The sequence below is a fragment of the Camelina sativa genome, chromosome 5 (assembly GCF_030686135.1).
Source record: "Camelina sativa cultivar CO46 ecotype springtype chromosome 5, ASM3068613v1".
In the NCBI taxonomy this organism is placed as follows: domain Eukaryota; kingdom Viridiplantae; phylum Streptophyta; class Magnoliopsida; order Brassicales; family Brassicaceae; genus Camelina; species Camelina sativa.
The window spans coordinates 23,143,352-23,161,495 of NC_141884.1; the positions used below are offsets into that span (position 1 = coordinate 23,143,352).

General features: G+C 32.3%; 1 long non-coding RNA gene and 2 pseudogenes across 2 annotated transcripts; all 3 read right to left on the bottom strand.

The window, feature by feature from the left end:
• Nucleotides 1-2,142: 2,142 nt before the first annotated feature.
• On the bottom strand, nt 2,143-3,769 carry LOC104787238 (small ribosomal subunit protein uS5y/uS5u/uS5v-like; annotated as a pseudogene). Its single transcript, XR_015557434.1, has 2 exons — nt 2,819-3,769; nt 2,143-2,521 (listed from the first exon to the last, which is right to left on the bottom strand). The product of XR_015557434.1 is annotated as a small ribosomal subunit protein uS5y/uS5u/uS5v-like (transcript).
• A 4,632-nt stretch (nt 3,770-8,401) lies between these two features.
• On the bottom strand, nt 8,402-15,432 carry LOC104789400 (endo-1,4-beta-xylanase 1-like; annotated as a pseudogene).
• Nucleotides 15,433-15,539: 107 nt separating this feature from the next.
• LOC147944222 (uncharacterized) lies at nt 15,540-17,236 on the bottom strand. The gene is made up of 2 exons (XR_015557435.1): nt 16,563-17,236; nt 15,540-16,480 (listed from the first exon to the last, which is right to left on the bottom strand). It is a non-coding gene; the product is annotated as an uncharacterized LOC147944222 (long non-coding RNA).
• Nucleotides 17,237-18,144: the final 908 nt, after the last annotated feature.

Consider the following 18,144-nt stretch of genomic DNA (forward strand, 5'->3'; position numbering starts at 1 on the left):
AGAATAGTAATATAAAAATATTATTTTCATAACATTTTCCACTTTCACATATAATAGTTTACTTCCTAAGAAACTTTATTATTACGATATTTGATATTATAATATTCTGCGGTTTGTCTTCTAAGTAGCTACGACAAAATAAATATTTGTTTTATTCAATTGCATTTATGATAAAGCTAAATAGACAGATCTAAAAATTCATTTCAGCGATGGAAAAAAACTATTGCATTTTTATACTCAACCAAAACTTAGAGTAATTATTTATAACTTTATTTACTTGGATTCATTTTTATTATTAAAATTTTTTTCTTAATTTGTATTAGAATGTATAAAGAATAAATTATATTTAGGGATGTGATTGTATTTTTTACCTCACCAAAAATAAGCTGGTAAAATATATTTATTAAGTTCATCGTTGTTACCTAAATTTCATATTTAGATTGTATTCATGTAAGTTGTATTCCAAAATTACATGTTTTTGTAGATGTCAGTGGTAATATAAATTATGCAAACGCAAGCAAGAAAATAAAAAGATGGAGAATGCTTAATATGTCTTGAAAAACTAACGGGAGAAAAAACCATAAACACACTACTATGTAATCAAAACTTTCTCGACATGTTGAAATACAGTAAAACCTCTATAAATTAATACTCTATAAATTAATAAATTTTGTTGGTCTCAAGTCGGGCCAATGTAAAAATTAACAAAATTCGATAAGATAATAAGATAATAATTTTATTGAAATTTCCATGTAAAATATGGCCCAAATAATATCATAAATTTATAATCATGTAAATTTATATATATATATATATATATGCTGATATAATAATGTATGTTTCTCCTAAAGCTCATTTCTATAGAACATTATAATGTTGTATTTTCAAACTATAATGATATAAAATATTATATAACATGTCATAAAAATAGTTAAGTTTTTTAAAGTTTTCAACTTCTAGATATGCATCATTTACAATTTGATAATTTGACAGTCTATTAAAATTCGACAATCGATATTATTATTCATAAATTTGAATTTATGTATGTCATGTGTATAAGTAAATTTGTCTATAGTATTTGTAATTTATTATCAATAACGTTTTCTAAATAATACAAGTTCAATTTCTAAACCATGAAATTTACAACATCCAAAAGTCTAATTTTATTTCACTAAAATTGTCTCAATTCTAAATTTTTAAAAATTTAAACAATTAAAAATATATCTATAAACTAGTAATTAATATCACTATAAATTAGTAATTAATATCACTATAAATTAGTATTAGATAAATTAATATCACTATAAATTAATAAAATATCTTGGTCCCACTATTATTAATTTATAGAAGTTTTACTGTACTTTAATACTATATATAAAAGGAAAATTCAAGTAACCCCAAACAAAAGAACCCAAAAAAATTGAAATGATCAGTATATTTTTAAAATCACTAAAATAACAATTGCTGAGTAAACAAATAAAAGAACTAATAATATCCAAATTACTAAAATTCATAAACAATGTAAGCTAAACCCGTGCATACGGGATGACTTCTAGTGTATATATATATATATATATATATATGATTATTTCGTTCTTCTAAAAAAAAACTGAGTTTGAGTATTTATATGCCAAAATTTCCTAAAGAACAACACTTCCATTCTCACCTAATAATGTTAGATCTATCTTTACCCCCTTTCGAGGAGAATCGGGTGCCGATTATTGAGTAATTGCTTCAGCTGAAAGAGGTTAGTTTTAGGGATGTATGCTCTCTGTGGGAGGAGAACAGTTTGCTCGGGAAGTATTTGAATGGGAAGACTGGATAGTAGAAGATGGCCCCATACCCCTTCTTCATACTCTGAATATTATAGATTGTCGAAAAATAAAGGAGCTTTCTGATGGCTACTGGTGCTCAGCTCAGCAGCAATTAGAGAGTATAAATTTGGTAAAAATATTATTTCCCAAGATTCAATGGTGCAGATGGAATCGTAGTAAAATATTCTTAATTATGAGTTATGACAATAAGAGATAAGTTGCCTATATGAATATATTTCTCTGATATTAGAAAATGACTCACGTCAGTTGTAATGTGTTCCACCAGTAACTAGGATGTAGTTCACGATATAGACATACGAGTACACTCTGCTTCAAAAACTATAGATGAGCATTATTGCTAAAGCCATTTCATTAAAATTTGCATAGACGCAAACATCTAACAAAAACCAAACAGTAATATAATGAAACCAAGAAACAAACGACTCTAAATATCTGGGACAACCAAAACCTATAAAAACAAAACTTAGCTCAGGAAGGTCCTAAGATATTTGCGACAACCAAAAACTTATGAAACCAGACTCATCTTAAGCTTGGTCTTCAGTCTCCGTGATAACCTTGGTTGCGGGAACAGACTTAGACACAAAGAAATCAGTGTATTCTTGGTACGGCGATTTCGAGAATCTGGTCTCTTTCCAAAACTCTGGTGTAAGGAACCCATATGTCTTCTGAAGACAATCGAACGTAGCCTGTGTGGTAACACCAACAACATCAAATCCACAAATTAATCAATCAATCACATATAATGAAGAAACAATGTCCATCAAATTACGCAATTGAGTTGAAGATCATCAAAAAGAACCACAACCATCTACAAATAGCAATTGGCTACACTTGCAACTACAAAAACAATTACACAACAGCTATTGATACAGTGTGAATGTCATTATCACACAATAAGCAAATGTGAACCAAATCAGATTTGGCAGCTAAACCTAAACAGATGCATCGATCAAATTAGCTAAAAGGAGGAATCAAAATCAAACCTTGACAAAGTTCCCAAGGGCCAAGGGTTTTGGCAGATCATCAATACCAGCAAACTGAAGAACCTTCTTAGGAACCCAAGCAGCAACAATACCAGCACCTCTGGGAGCTGGAACCATCCTCACTGTAACAGAACCACATTTCCCAGTAACCTCTCCTCAAGGCACAGTGTGTGGCTTCCCAATCTTATTCACCCAGTAACCTCTCCTCACCGGAATCACTGAAAGCTTAGCTAGAATAATAGCTCCTCTAATGGCAGTAGCAACCTCCTTAGAACACTTCACACCCAACCCAACATGACCATTTCCATCTCCAACCTCTGACCAGCTCTGGTTTGTTTCTGAACAGGCATGATCTTCATAACCTCGTCTTTCAACGAAGGTCCGACTAGTAGATCTATGATTTGGTACTCCTTTACAGGAAGAGTGGAGATAGATCTGCTCTAGCTTCTTGATTTTATCATCCTTCACTAGACGGCCCAGTTTCGTCACTGGTACCCATTTCTCTTCTTATGTGGCACGTCCTCCACGTCGTCCACGACCTCTTGGACCACGATCACGCCCACGGCCTCCACTGATTCCACGACTGAAGCCACCACGGTCACCACACGCTCTGCGCCGACCTCTCCACCTCTTTCCGCCATTGAAAAAAAAACCTTAGAAACGGCGCTTAAGAAAGTAAACGCTACTAGATATTCACCCGCATTACACCCGTATGTCTTTGAAGGAATTGATCCTTCTTTGAAAGAAAGTAAAGGCTACTAAATTATATTATATTATCACCCGCATTATCACAGATATGAAACTGAGTGATAATCGGATCGATCTTTGAAGGAATTGATCCTTCTTTCACGATCTGAGGCTTCTAGACAGTGGAAGGGAGGAATATGGTGAGTTATCATATCGTGAAAATAGGGACAAATCTTTCTACTTTGGGTGTAGTTATCTTATGCTTGCTTTTGATTATCTAATTAATTTTCAATCGAATAAGCAGCTAAGTTGTTTCATTAATTGTTTTTTTGTGTGCAGATTTTGACTGTTTTAGATCTGAAAAAGCAAGTATGAGATAAGTTTTTGAAGATAGAAGAAAATAAAAGAAGATTAATGGTTTTATTTGGCAAGTTCAAAGAATAAGTTTTGTAATTTTAAGGTTTATTTTGTTTGGTGTACATTGAGTAATAATTTTAAGATAAAAATGGTTGTCTTTGTAAATTATTATATCTAATATTATTGATTATTTTCTGCTTTATGAACTAAATCACATATTTTATAATTAAAATTCTAAAATTCAAAATTTAAATTCAGATTTAGATTTTTGATGTCTACAAATATATAATAGCATATAAAAATTGCTACTACACAGTATTTAATTACAGACAAATAAGCGCTATTGTATACTACAATACGATAGCAAAACAAAAAAACGTTATCTAAAGTGTCTGACTTACAATGACGGGCGCAGATATAGCGTTTGTCAAAACGCTATGGTATTGATAGATAGCGTTATTCAGATGCCGTAAAAACTCATTTTTCTTGTAGTGCTAGTAAAAGACACAATATAGGTGGACAACAGAATGGATAGACAACTAAATTGGTCTATCATGTCTCTTCAAGTCATACACAATATAGGTAGACAATAGAATGTGGCTTATGACTAGAAGGACATGTTTGGTGGACAACAAAATGAGTAAACAACTAAATTGGTCTATCTAAGCTCTTCTAGGCATACACAATATAGGTGGACAACATAATGGATAGACAAGTACATTGGTCTATCTAGTATCTTCAAGTCATACACGATATATGTAGAGAACAGAATGGGTCGTGGTGATAGACAATATTGGTGGACAACGTTTTTTAATGGTTGACGAGTAAATACGGATGGACATCGCAATAATGCTTCGTCTACCCGAACAGTTTTCAACATAACAACCACCAAAAACCAAATAACGCAAAGGACAAATGATGGTGGATGGACAACAGATTTACCTCCATCCGACGAAGTCCGTAAGATATCCCTTACTAATATCGGCATCTGGTAAGTCCAAGTCACCACTGAAACAATAAAAGTAAGGGTAAAGAGAAGAAAACAACAGGAAAAAACGATTAATGCATAAACAATTTACAGAATTGTGGACCATTATCTCCTCTTACCTGCTAGAGGTGCCACCAGAAATATTTCCTTCGCTGTTTTGGGGAAGACTGAAAGCAAACCAAAAATAGGGTAAGAATATGAAATCATATACCTTAAATACAAGGCAAATTAGTTGACTATCATCATACCAAGTGGTGTCGGGTATGGATACTAAGAAACTAGATCCGGCAAAGTTAGACGGATTAGACGAAGATTTTAGAATTTTATGGCACCACCGACGGCTGAAAGAGATTGAGATGGAAAAAGATGAGAAGTCAAGAGAAACAAAGATGGAAGAAGAAAGAGAGGATTAGGGTTTGGATAAAGATATTTAGGTTATTGATGCGTTGCGATTAACGATGCCTATTTAATTGTCTGATTTATCTCAACTCTCCGAAAATTGCAGAGAAGACAGAGAAAATAATTAGATTTGTGTTGCAAAATAAAATGAGGGTATAATAGTCTTTTGTAATAGGATTATGGCAGGCGGGAAAATGGATTGAGAAAAGTGGCATTGCTAAAAACATTTGACACTTTACATGGCATAAGTGATAAAATTCTCTTTATTATATAGGGAGAATATCCTTCTAATTTACTTGAGTCAACAAATATACTGTTATGTGATTAGTTATTTTTTTTTTACAATGTAGGATTAATAGTATTTTAAATTAAATATTTTTTATAATTATAGGTTTATACTATAATTTTGAGGTTGTAATTTAGGTTATTTAATCCATATATCATTTTAACACAGTTGTATTTATAGTTGTGCAATTCCATTAAAATGGTGGAGTATTTTTGTTTGTAAAATTTTATTTATATCAATTGTTTCATATTAGTATTGATCAAAAATCTATATAATAATATATTATGTATTAAAAACACGTCTATGAGGAAGGTAGAATAAATAAAATAATTGTTGTATGGTCGGGCTAATATTTTGAACTCCTGTCTTTTTGTACGGAAGGCCCGATTTTTTTTTTTTTTGTCTCCACCGAGTAAAGCTGAAGGTCTCCGTGAACAGTTATGTCTGTATTATTTTTCCTTATCATCTTTGACTATCTAGTTTTGGTAAATCTGAGAAATAAAAACTTCGTTGATACTATTCATCTGATATTCAAAGCTTTCATCTCCATAATTTCATATCGTTTTCATTACCAGAATTCAAGAACTGAGCAAATTATCAAATAGTTCCAGGTTAATTAACCTGTTCTCTCTGTCGTTTTTGTAAAAAACTGTTTGCAAATTATATGTTGGGTATCACATATCAATAAGATTGGTTGTTAATCAGATTGTAGATCATCAAATTTGGAAACTTTCTCGGTGAGGTTTGCGGCGATCGAGGATTCAGCTAATATAATGTGTTCCAGGTAAATTAATTTGTTATTTCATATCAGAAAAAAAATTTCTTTGTTTCCGATCAAGGTTTTGGGTTTCTCATGTCATATCATATTGATTGTTTATAAGATTGTAATTCATCAAATATGGAAACAGTTTGGGATCGGATTGCGTCGCACACTAAAGTTACCAATTGCGTCGCACTAAAGTTATCAGCTATGGACGTCAATTGAGGATTGAACTAATATGATGTGAAGCAAATATTCAATCTGTATGTTCTCTATACATGAATAACACATCCTTGAGAAAGATAAGTACAATTCAGGTTTATAGATATCTTTCACTGCATTGAGTTGTATTCATAATGTTAATGAATAATAGTTTACTTTCTATTAATTAGTTCTTTCTGTTGTTTTTTGTTTCTTCAAGTTGAAGTTCATACATGTAACAAAGTACTCTACCAGCACTTGGCATCTATAATTTATTACAGATTCAAGTTAGTATCTATATATGCATTCAACAAACTTAGTTTTAGAGATTTGAGTGTGTTCACTACATTGACTTTTACAAATTCAAGTGATTTGCAAACAAATAAAATACTTGCCTCTCAAACACAATAAAATAAGTAGTGTTTAAACAGTCATGATAAATGTAGTAAACTGAAACTAAAAACTGTGTTTAGCCAAAACATGTGTAGATTACAATAAGTAAAATATAAATTCATAGCATAGTCGTAACTACGGATTATGAGATGATGGGATCATGGGTTTCGATTGATTGGTCTTATTGTGAAATGAGGCATCTGCATTTTTAATAAAACATAATTATTGAATGAAAGCTATTGATCTTATTGTTTCCAAACAATAGAAATAGCCAGTAATATAATGTGGGTCAAAGTTACCTTTGTAGAGGTTGTTGACTCAATATATGTTTTGGAAAACCTCCTTGAGAACAACATTAGTTGTTTGCCTCTGAATCTTCCCCTCTTTGTTTAGTATTAGTATTCTCAAACCTGTTTTGGATGTAACCCTAGACAACGCAACATAAAGTTGGCCATGAGAGAACACATGTTTAGGCAAGTAAAGTCCTACTTTCTCTAGAGATTGTCCTTGACTCTTATTGATGGTTATATACCAGAGATTCACCAGTACTTTGACGCCATGCATGGATGACCTTCACTTGTACCCTCCAGGCGGTCTTGTAGGGTCTAACATCTTTTAGGAAGGCAAAAGTAGCAGCCATTGTGATGAAAAAATGTTTATGGGTTCTTGTGAGTATTGTATTGGTTTAAAATTGTTTATGATAGTCGGGTTGACAATGTTACATATTTATAGGACAATGATTAAAGGAGTATATGAAATCCGTTTTAGGAGATAAAATATCAGAGCTAGCAAATAATCAGGGATATTATAACTACAAATTTAGTTTGATAGAATATTTGTGGAATATGATATGTTTTGGTTGTAAATGTTGTTTCTTTGTTTTGATTTTGAAGATATGTTGGAGGGTAAAAATATTTGCGAATCAAGGAGATCAGAAATCTCAGCGTTCATTAGATAAAAGAAGAGTTTAACGTCTTGTGGAGATTTTGGAAAAAGTGTAAATTACAAATAAATTTTTAAATGTTAATTGTGTCATTGGCGATAGTTTAGGAAATCTGAATAGGGGAAGATATTGTTGAAATAAAATCCGAATTTGTTATTAAATAAATGTTTATGTGAAATTTAATACAATGGCAGTCTTGTAGATAGGTGGCAAATTCAGGATTTATTTACTAAATGTACTTGGAATATGTATATATAGATTAAAAAAAATGTCTGTGGGCTTTTATATTTGGCCTTTTGATATTTTTCTAACCAGTGCCATTTTACTGCTAGCTATGTTTTACAAATTCGAATCAACGTTGATGACATCTCGTAATTATGTAGATAGCTTAGGCTTATTTACAAGCTTAGAACAGAAGTTAGTTTTACTCTTGAGTCATTGTTTTATCCTAATAAGATTTATTTTGGAAGTAACATTTTATTCACAATAATTAATAAACACCAACACCAAAGTTTCAGCAAATTGAAAAATATACACATACACATAAACACATGCATAACAAAAAACCATTACAGACCTTGAAGATCAACAGTAATAACCTGAGAAGAATCTCCCTTTTCAACAACAAACGTTTTCAGAACCTTAGTAGACGAAGTAGTAATCACTTCAACAACACAGTTTCCAATATATCCTCTAAACGGAAACGCACCGTTTTGATCAATATGGCCAGCTTCATTAACATCTCCTTCCGCATCCACCAAATGAGAGTTGTCTCTGCTCATGAACTGTTCCCAAAACCCCCATAACATTATACCTTCGAACCAGTGCCGGCCATGAGGCCAAGCAAGGCAAGCACATGCTTGAGGTCGCAAAAGATATTAAGTAAATAACCGGCCGTAAAAATGTCAAAGAATCTTTGTAGTCCAGTGGTTAAAGTAGCTAAGAGTCACTCATAGGAGCAGTGTTCGATTCCTATATGTTGTAATTGGCATTAAATTTTGTTTTTTTTTCTTAACTAACCAGCCTTTTAAAATGTTACTGTCTGTAGCTAGGCATGACCAAAATTAAACTGTAACCGTATTTCGGATCGTAACCGTATAAAATAGTTAAAAACCATAACTGTAACCGTAAAATCATATTGGTTAAGGTTACAAAACTTATTAACCGTAACCGTATAAAAATCGTCGGTTAACCGCATAGTTAAACCGTCAAATAATAAACGTAACCGTTTTCCAAATATAATAAAATATACAAATAACTACTTATGTATAATTAATATGTTATAGAAACATTACGTATAAGAAATATTTATCGTCCAAATTTAAAAATATTAGTACTAAATATTTAAAACATTTACTAAATCCAAATATTTAAAACATTTAGGAAGAAAACTGTATTAACTAAACATAGTTTTTGAAAATATAGAGTTTTCTTAATTTTAACAATTTCAAACTGTAACAATTATGCTTGCATGTATGTTTTTACGTATTCGTTTATTTACGTACTCATGTTCTTTACAGAAATACAATAATACATAGTTATTTCATTCCAAATTTCCAACCGTGACTTAGAGGGTATTTAACTTGGTATTTTAAGGATTTGTTAGGATTTTAATATTTTAGAATTTTGAAAGATTTAGGAAAATTTTAGGAGATTTGATTGTGTTTTAAAGTTTTTCTATTTTTTTAAAAAAGAAAATGAGTGGTGATTCTATGAGATTCTATGAGGTTTTATTAGTAAACTTTGGCTACTTATAAAATATTTTAAAACACAAAAGAAAAAACCATGTGGGTTTGTGCTTGATTTGTAATGGTTGACTTTCTGATCAGTAAAGTTAAAAACCTGAAGAAAGAACGTTAATATTCTGTGGTTGTGAGCTCATGTTTCACACAAAACAATGCCAGGTTTCAGTTTTTCGCACAATATGTATATGGCTAACTTCCCCAACATTCATAAACATAACAAAAGTCACCTTTCTTGGTCACAAGATGCTTCTTGAAATGCTCTTTAGAACTCTGATATTAAATTATAAAACCGATCTGTTAAGATAGCATATAAAAGTGATGTTCTACACATATTGAGATGAGATGTACTACTTACCCTCCACGGCTCCAAGGGTCCTGCAATCCATTGGAGAATATGATGTTACTTCCGAATCTCTTCAATACTGTCTCTATCCTCTGCAAAAGATGACCAAAAGAGCTGATATTGAATCTCATAGCTAAAGAAACTGATCCAATGTAAGGGAAAGGAAAAAAAAACTGACCATACCAAACTCGGTTGTAATCCAATGGGGTCGAGGCTTGACTCCATATCTACTCATGCACTGTTCTTCGAATGCCTCATAGTCATTTTCGTACGGAGGGAGCACTCATGCGGAATTGATTTCAAAAACTAAGTTTACTATCCTGTATGCATTATATTATATACATGTGAGGTAATACTTGTAAACATATTTTTTAGGAATCAACATTCATAATCCAAACTTGTACCTGTTTAGTAATAGATTTGTTTTTAGTTCAGTTTATACAAACAGAATAATTAAATTCGTTTTTGTTATAAGTAAAGACAAAAAAAAAAGAGAAAGGTGGTATGTCTATTTCGAGATCTCAGATTCGTCTCATCCCATATATATCATGTTTTCTCATTCATAACTATAGTTTAAATAATAATTTACTGATTTAAAATATTATATTTTATTCCAACAGATTTAAAAATAACTAAAAGATTTGGTATAACATTTATAACCCGAACGTATATCAGTTGGGCATTTGGTACAAATTATTTCATATCTATTACAAATTATTATAAGATTTTAATACTATAGATTAGATAATATATACCTGAAAATTTATAGATTATATTTACTTATTTGGTTTATCATTGTAAGCTCGCAAGTAACCTGAAAAGCTGTGGGTTCACTGGAAAATTAAATAAATCTCGTCCTGTTTTCTTTCTCCCAAAATTTTATTTTGAATTTTAGTTTGTCCAACCTTAATTAATGATGTAAGTATGCATGCTTTGAATTAATTTTGTGCCAAATAGGTAATGTAAAAATGAGTTTGGAAAAAGAAAAAAGCATAATTTAGAGTTTTTTTTTAAGAACAATTCTTCTAAACATTTCAGTAATTTATATTACTGAAATTACTGTTGGGTTTTAAACGGCCCAAGGAAAAAAATTCTGTCAAGAACATTACTTTTTTTTTTCCGTCAATGTCGAGAACCAAAAATTAGAAAGAGAAAGTTTCTCTGAAAGCAATTGGTGAAGACGCATGCGGTTCTTCATCCTTCCTCTATCAGTCAAAGCAAGGCTCATCAGTCATCAACGTTGATCAGGTTCTTACAATTTTATTATTCTCTTGTTTTTGTGTATGTTATTAAAGTTTTGAATCCAAGTGTGTTTTTAATTGTTTAGTTTTCTGTAAATTGTTTGTCCAACAAAAAAAAAGAAAAAAAAAAGTTTTCTGTAAATTGTTCTCAAACTATAACTATGAGAAACTGAATGACTCAGTGACTTCAACATCTTGATTTTTATTGTTTTCGCAGAATATCATTGTCACCATCACAACTCTTATTTTCTACGATTATCGATCTAGAATACCAAATCTAGTAAATGATTAAAATTAAATATAAACTTTTTCTTGCAAATCCGATTATGGGTTCTAGGCATAATATTAAAGTGATGCTCGATTTTGTTAAAACTATTCTGATAATAGATGATTTGAATGACCTTTCTAATACACTTTTTTTTTGCCGTCAAATATACTCTCTTTCATTGGAAAGAAAGACAAAATCAGTTTCTTTTTTGTCATGTTAATAAGTTAGACAAAAAGCTAAGCAATATGGATCTAGGCAAGAGAAGCATATGCAAGCACCTGCCATTCCATAGAAATAAGAGGTTAGTAATTTAATCCTCGTAACTTCTCATTTGAAAACTAATCAGAATAGATTTGAATTAATACTAAATAAACTTAGACAAAGTAATTTTTGAAAATATAACTCCTACATGTAAACCTTGTGAACCTTATAGTTATATGTACATTGTAGATGGTATCCTTTTCAACATAGAGAATTGATTGAAAATAGCTTCCAAGTTCCAACTATGATCATGATAGCATGCATCTGCCATTGCCTCTTAAATCTGTAATCAAAGAGAAACTTGCAAATCAGAAACATAATTCTTCTCAATTATTTTCCAATCGAGTTTAATCACAAATCTCTCTAATTCTTTGACATTTTTTTCTTCACTCCATCCTAAAATTGAGAAGTTGTGAACACACATATAGAAGACTAAAACAAAAAACATTTAAAATAAAATTTGTTTCATCTATTATGCTGTTTTTTTTAACTTAGTTTTCTTACACAGAAATGATGTACTCACATCATCATCATCGAGTATCATCTTCAAGGTTTCTTCTAAGAAAGTTGTATATTGCCTCAAACTGGGTACAATCTTCACTTGTAAATTCCAAATCATTGTTTGCAGCCATTTTTTTTGTTTTTTTTTTTTGGAAAAATTTGTAATTTTAGATGGTTTGCAGTATTCGAGATGAGTTACACCTTCATTACGTCTACTGTATTTATAGTTGTAGGGCATGTTTAAAAAATTATTTTCTAGTATTTAAGATTTAATCATATCGTCTATAATTATAATTGGTAAGTTGCTAAAATTTTATATATAAGAATATTTCAAAATCGTTTAGAATATGGTAACTATCCGAAATTTATGTGTAAATTGTCAAAGATGATATTTTATTAAAGGAATAATTTTTTTAAGGAAATATATTATAATATTGTAATCTCCTAATCATAACAATATAATTTGAATTGTTATATGTTACATTAAAGGTTGACATGCTAAATACGTGGGTAGATTTGTGGGAAGATTTGTTTAACTTTAGGAAATATACACTTTAATATCGTGCAATCATATTGTTTGGCTACAATTTTTATTTGTTCTCTTTAAGTTCATCTACACTAAAATATCAATTAATACCTTTTTGGCTCTGATTTTTTGGCTAACCGTAATCTATTTAATATATGTTTGGCATTTCATGTAATAATTTTTTAGTTTATGTTACTTATTAAAAATGCTTCCCTTTTAATAGTATAGATGATTGAATAACAAGAGATTTTAGATTATTTTAAATGATTTGACATAAATATCAAGTTGAATAACATAGGATTTTAAAAGATTTTTTAAAATCATCAATTAAATAACATGTGATTTTAAGAATACTTAAGAATCTTTCAAAAATCAAGTTGAATTAATGTGTCCATCCACTCCACTAGGACCACTACCCTTAACTGCCATTTTCTGTTAATCAACTAGTTCTTAGTTTATAAACTTAGTATTTTATGTAATGGTTTCTTACCAAAAAAAACTTTTCTATAGTGTAAAATATTTTTTTTTTCGGTGATTCCTTTGGACTTTCTCCTATTGTTTGGAGTCATTACCAATGACAGAATGACATTAATTAATTATAATCATTGCACTACAAATATTTCTATATATCTAGAAAATTAATGAAACTCATTGTAATGACCAAATGCTGTTTTATGGTTATAAGAAAAAAAAAAAAAAAAATTTGTTTGACTATATGACTATTAATGTGATTATTAATATATATATATAATAATTTTTTTGTGGTTTATAATTTATTATATATATAAATATTAATAAACACATTAATTTTTTAAAATTTTAACCGTATCATAATAATTAGAAACCATAACCGTATATAACCATAACCGTATAACCGCAACCGTATTTAACCTTAACCATTTAACCGTATATAAAAATTCTAATCGTAACCGTATACAAAATTTCTAACCGTAACCGATGGTTAAGCAACTGTAACTGTAATAACCGTAACCGTGGTCATGCCTACCTGCAGCCTTAGTATTCCTAGCGCCGGCTCTGCTTCGACCGCTGGATGTCCGAAAGCTTCCCACATCATTACTTCCAAATCATCTGCCCTGATGTGTTCATTGACCGAGGAGACATCCAGTTCGGTGAACCATATCGGTAAACCAAGGATTCCAAGTTTGTTTAGAGCTGAACATACGATTGGACCAACCGGACTATCGATATGACCTCGAATCCCAATTCCTCCTACTAGCGCACCCTTTTCTTGCAGGTCAAGAATGTGTTCGGTGTACTTCTCGGGGCATATTTTGGATCACTCCCGTTTTCTATGTGGTAATCGTTCACGAACAACGTCGCGGATGGGTCTAGTTGGTGCACGGTTTTGAACATTTCGCCTCTTATGTCTTTGCCTAGCTTGTCTTGGTAGAATGATCCGTGTAACATCTCGTTATTCACATCGTAATGTTTGAATCTACCCTTGTACCTGTTTAAAAGACCTGTTAAGCGGTTTTGTACTGCAGTGTTTATGTCCGTTTGGTTCATGTTTTGGATCCACTGCTGAACCATTGATTGGACTTCCCAAAAGATACAATGTCCTCAGGTTTCTATGTTGTTACTACTACACAAGTTTAGCATATCGTCTGCATCTTGGTAGTAAAGCTTCCCTTGTTCTGGTTCCGTCCAGTACCATTTTAACTCATTACCAAACGCCGCCCAGTTAAAGTTCTTCAAGAAGAACTTGACGAAATCTTCGTCATCCATATTAGTTCTGCTTATGCAAGTTCCAACCGGGAAGCTGTTTCTTATTTCTCGAACTCTAACCATAGCTCCAGACAGTTTGCTAGAATCAACACCAGAAAACTTGAGGGTAACATCACTCTTACGGATCTGCATTTGATAAAAATTACTATAAAGTCTAATGACACTTAACATGAGAGATTGAAAACATAGTTTTTTTATGTATATTACCTTATCACATTGTCTTCTCAAATGTTTAATTCTTACGACTCGATCAACCGGAAAAATCTGCAATCCAGCAACCATGAGATCAATGCCAGAAGAAGGGCCTTAAACATAAACCAAAGCTTTAGAAGGCTGCTTCTATATTCAGAATGAACCACCGATCTCATGCCATCTATCATCATTGATCTCGACTTGTCCTCCGTTTACCCATTGGCTATCGATACCAAGTGCCAGAACCGACTTTGACCCAAACTGATATTTGGTATGTTAAAAACAGCTTAAGTTTATCTGTGGTCACTTGAGCTGGACCCATCCGTGTCTGTGTTCGGTTAGTCACAAGTATATAGCGGCCACTAAGAGGTACGTGTGGCCCAAGCGAGTATCTTGCCATCGGAGGAAGGATTCGTGGTGATCCTTTTATGACACTTAGTGTGCAGTTCCCTAATGGAAGCCATCCATTCGTCGTACCATCACTTAAATGGCTATTTTTGACTATGTTTACCCCATATGCAGGATCCTACGAGAAAAAAAAAAACAACATGGATTAAGATTTCAATTTAACTATAATCCTCAGTAAAAAAAATATTTTGCTAAATTGTTTAGTCTATAGAAATGTTAAATTTGTTTAAAATTTTTGTTCACCTGTAATATTTACTAGGGTAAAAATATGAAATGGATCTTTGTACTAACCTCAATCGAAAGGGGCGGTGAAGGAGGCTTTTTCTCATTATGTGCCCTTGGAGAAGGATTCAACACATTCTGTGCTTGCTTAATACAAAGAGGGGGTATTGAACTTGATTTTTAAAGGATTTTGTAGGATTTTAATATTTTAGAATTTTGAAAGACTTTAATGAAAATTCTAAAAGATTTGATTAGTTTTAAAAGTTTATATATTAAAAAAGAAAGAAAATGAAAGTGATTTTGTGAGATTTTGTTATAAACTTTGTATGATTTTAGAATATTTCACAAGGAGAATTTGACTCCAATATTTTCTAACACGCCTCTTTGTATCTTCAAGAGACCTTTCCCTCCTCCTTGTCGTTACATATAAGAGCTTTCCTTGCCTGTCGTTACAGCTCAATCAAGCCTAATGAGGTCTCGATCCCTGAAGGTAAAAAGTGTGAGATCGATCTCGATAAGAGTTTTGGGTTTTCGAAACAGTTTGCTTCACATTACGAGATCGATGGCAAAGTGGGTCGTGGACATTTTGGTTATACTTGCTCTGCTAAAGATAAAAAAAGGCAGCTTGAAAGGTCAAGAAGTTGCTGTTAATGGAGTAAAAAAATAACCCAGAAATTTATGAAATTTGGTGGAAATATCAACAATAGTCATACTAAGACACAGGAAAAAGCAGATGACGATTTCGATTTACAGTTTAAAAATTACGGCCACTTTCCCAGAACATATCCAAAATAATGCAACCTGCAAGTAACCAACTTTGAGCCCAATTTCTCATCAAACCACAAGGAATCAGCAGATCATTCTCTGTGCAAACATCCTGGAGCAGTTGGAAGCTCTTGTTGCTGAAGGCCAAGTACAAAAGGTAACTAGTTTGTCAAGTTAAATGCAAGAGCTTCTGATCTAACACTACAGGAGCTAAAGATTAGTTTTGTTGCCTTTACAACCAATAATAGCCTAAACCGAAGTAACAGAAAGTGATTAGTTTGTCAAATGAAATCTCATATCTTCTACAGACTCTTTTGTACTCAAAGCCAAAAAAACTGTTAAAGAATAAACCGGTCATCGAATACATCCACATTGAACCGGACCTGAAGATCAAGCTTTTTCCGCAAGAAAAGCTTTTCACCATTAGCACCTGCAAGGGAACAAAGCAAAAGCTTAGTGATGATCATGATGATTGACAATACATCTTCGGTTTAAGAGGTGGACATTATTACATCGGTGGTTATCTCTTCGGCTAGCTGCAGGGTTATTTCGCTTTCAAACTTTAGCACCTGGTCGTGTTTATAGGCAAGGTCTTGTGCCTCTTTTGCTTGACGCTCCAACTGTTCTGCCTCTGCGAGTTCTTTTACTGCTGCGTCTATCTGAGGATTTTCTTATGGTGGTTTTGGTACGGAAGTAGCATGAGTACTTGGGGAAGTGTTTAGTGGCTTCGCGCTCGTCGCCTCTTCTGCACTCCTGGCTGGTGTTGGGTCTACCAGTTAAACCGGCAGCGTTGAAGACATGACTTGGTTTGATGCTGGGAATATCCGCCTGAATCCTTCTTCCCAAGTGGTTCGTTCACACCATCCCAATTTCTTCAGCTTCTGGTCATCGAGGAAGTACCTCTGGTCATTGAATGGCCGATTCTCCACGAACTGAATGGTGGAGTCAGGGTCTATTCCAAAGATTTTGCTGATGTCATTGGCAATGTCAATCACTCTCCTTTCTCTCGTAGTCCCGATATTGTAGACATGGTTAACTTCCCCTTCGTAGTCTCGATCCTTCTCTTTGATTTCCCAGAAAAATATATGCTGATTGAAAATTTTGTTTTTTTTTTTTTTTGAAATCCTTTAAAATTCTACCTCATAGGGTATGATTTTGAGAGTGGTATTTATCAACTAAAAAACAAAAGAAAGTCTCCCAAAATTATTCAAAGTATCATTCTCAAAAAAAGTTGTGATATTTTAAATAACAGAAGATTTAAGTTTGGTTTTATAAATTGTTGATTGAATAACAAGGGATTCTGAATTATTTTAAAAGAATTTCCATAAATCTGAGTTGAATAACATAGGATTTCATAAGATTTTTTAAAATTCTCAATTGAATAACAAAGGATTTTAAGAATCATCTACAATCCTTTAAAATATAGGTTCAATACCCCCCTCAAAGTGATCATATGCCTCCTTAGCTCTTGAAAGGACCCGACCCATTTTTTTTATAAATAGATAATATAATTAAATACCCCATAATATTTAATTACAACAATAAATCAACATGCATAGCGGAAGACAAATCAAACCAACTCCAATTTAGTATAAATATCATATCAATTATAACCAATTAAAACCATCAACCTAACATGCTTCTAAACCAGGTACCAACAACAAAATAACATAAACACAACACAACAATTGAGACCCTGGATCATCCTCCTCCTCATCGCCATGATTCCATGCTACACATTACCTGCACCACAAACACATTGAGATGCGTGAGTATTACCAGAAATACCAAGTGAGGCGATCCTCTATACACACAAGAAAATCAAGAGTACAACCATAAATAAAATATAACAAACCAGCCATTAAATAGACCATCCAATAACACATTCACCACACCTACACATCATCACACAAAACAAGTCATACAACCCAATCGCTTAGATAAGCCCATGGTCATGCACTCACCTTAACAAGCTGATTCTAACAACAAATATAACCAGGAGAGACTCTCCTCATGTCTGAAACAGTTCAAAAACGTCCTACAACAAGCCACACAACCAAAAACGACTTTATAGTAAAACTGGACAAAAACATC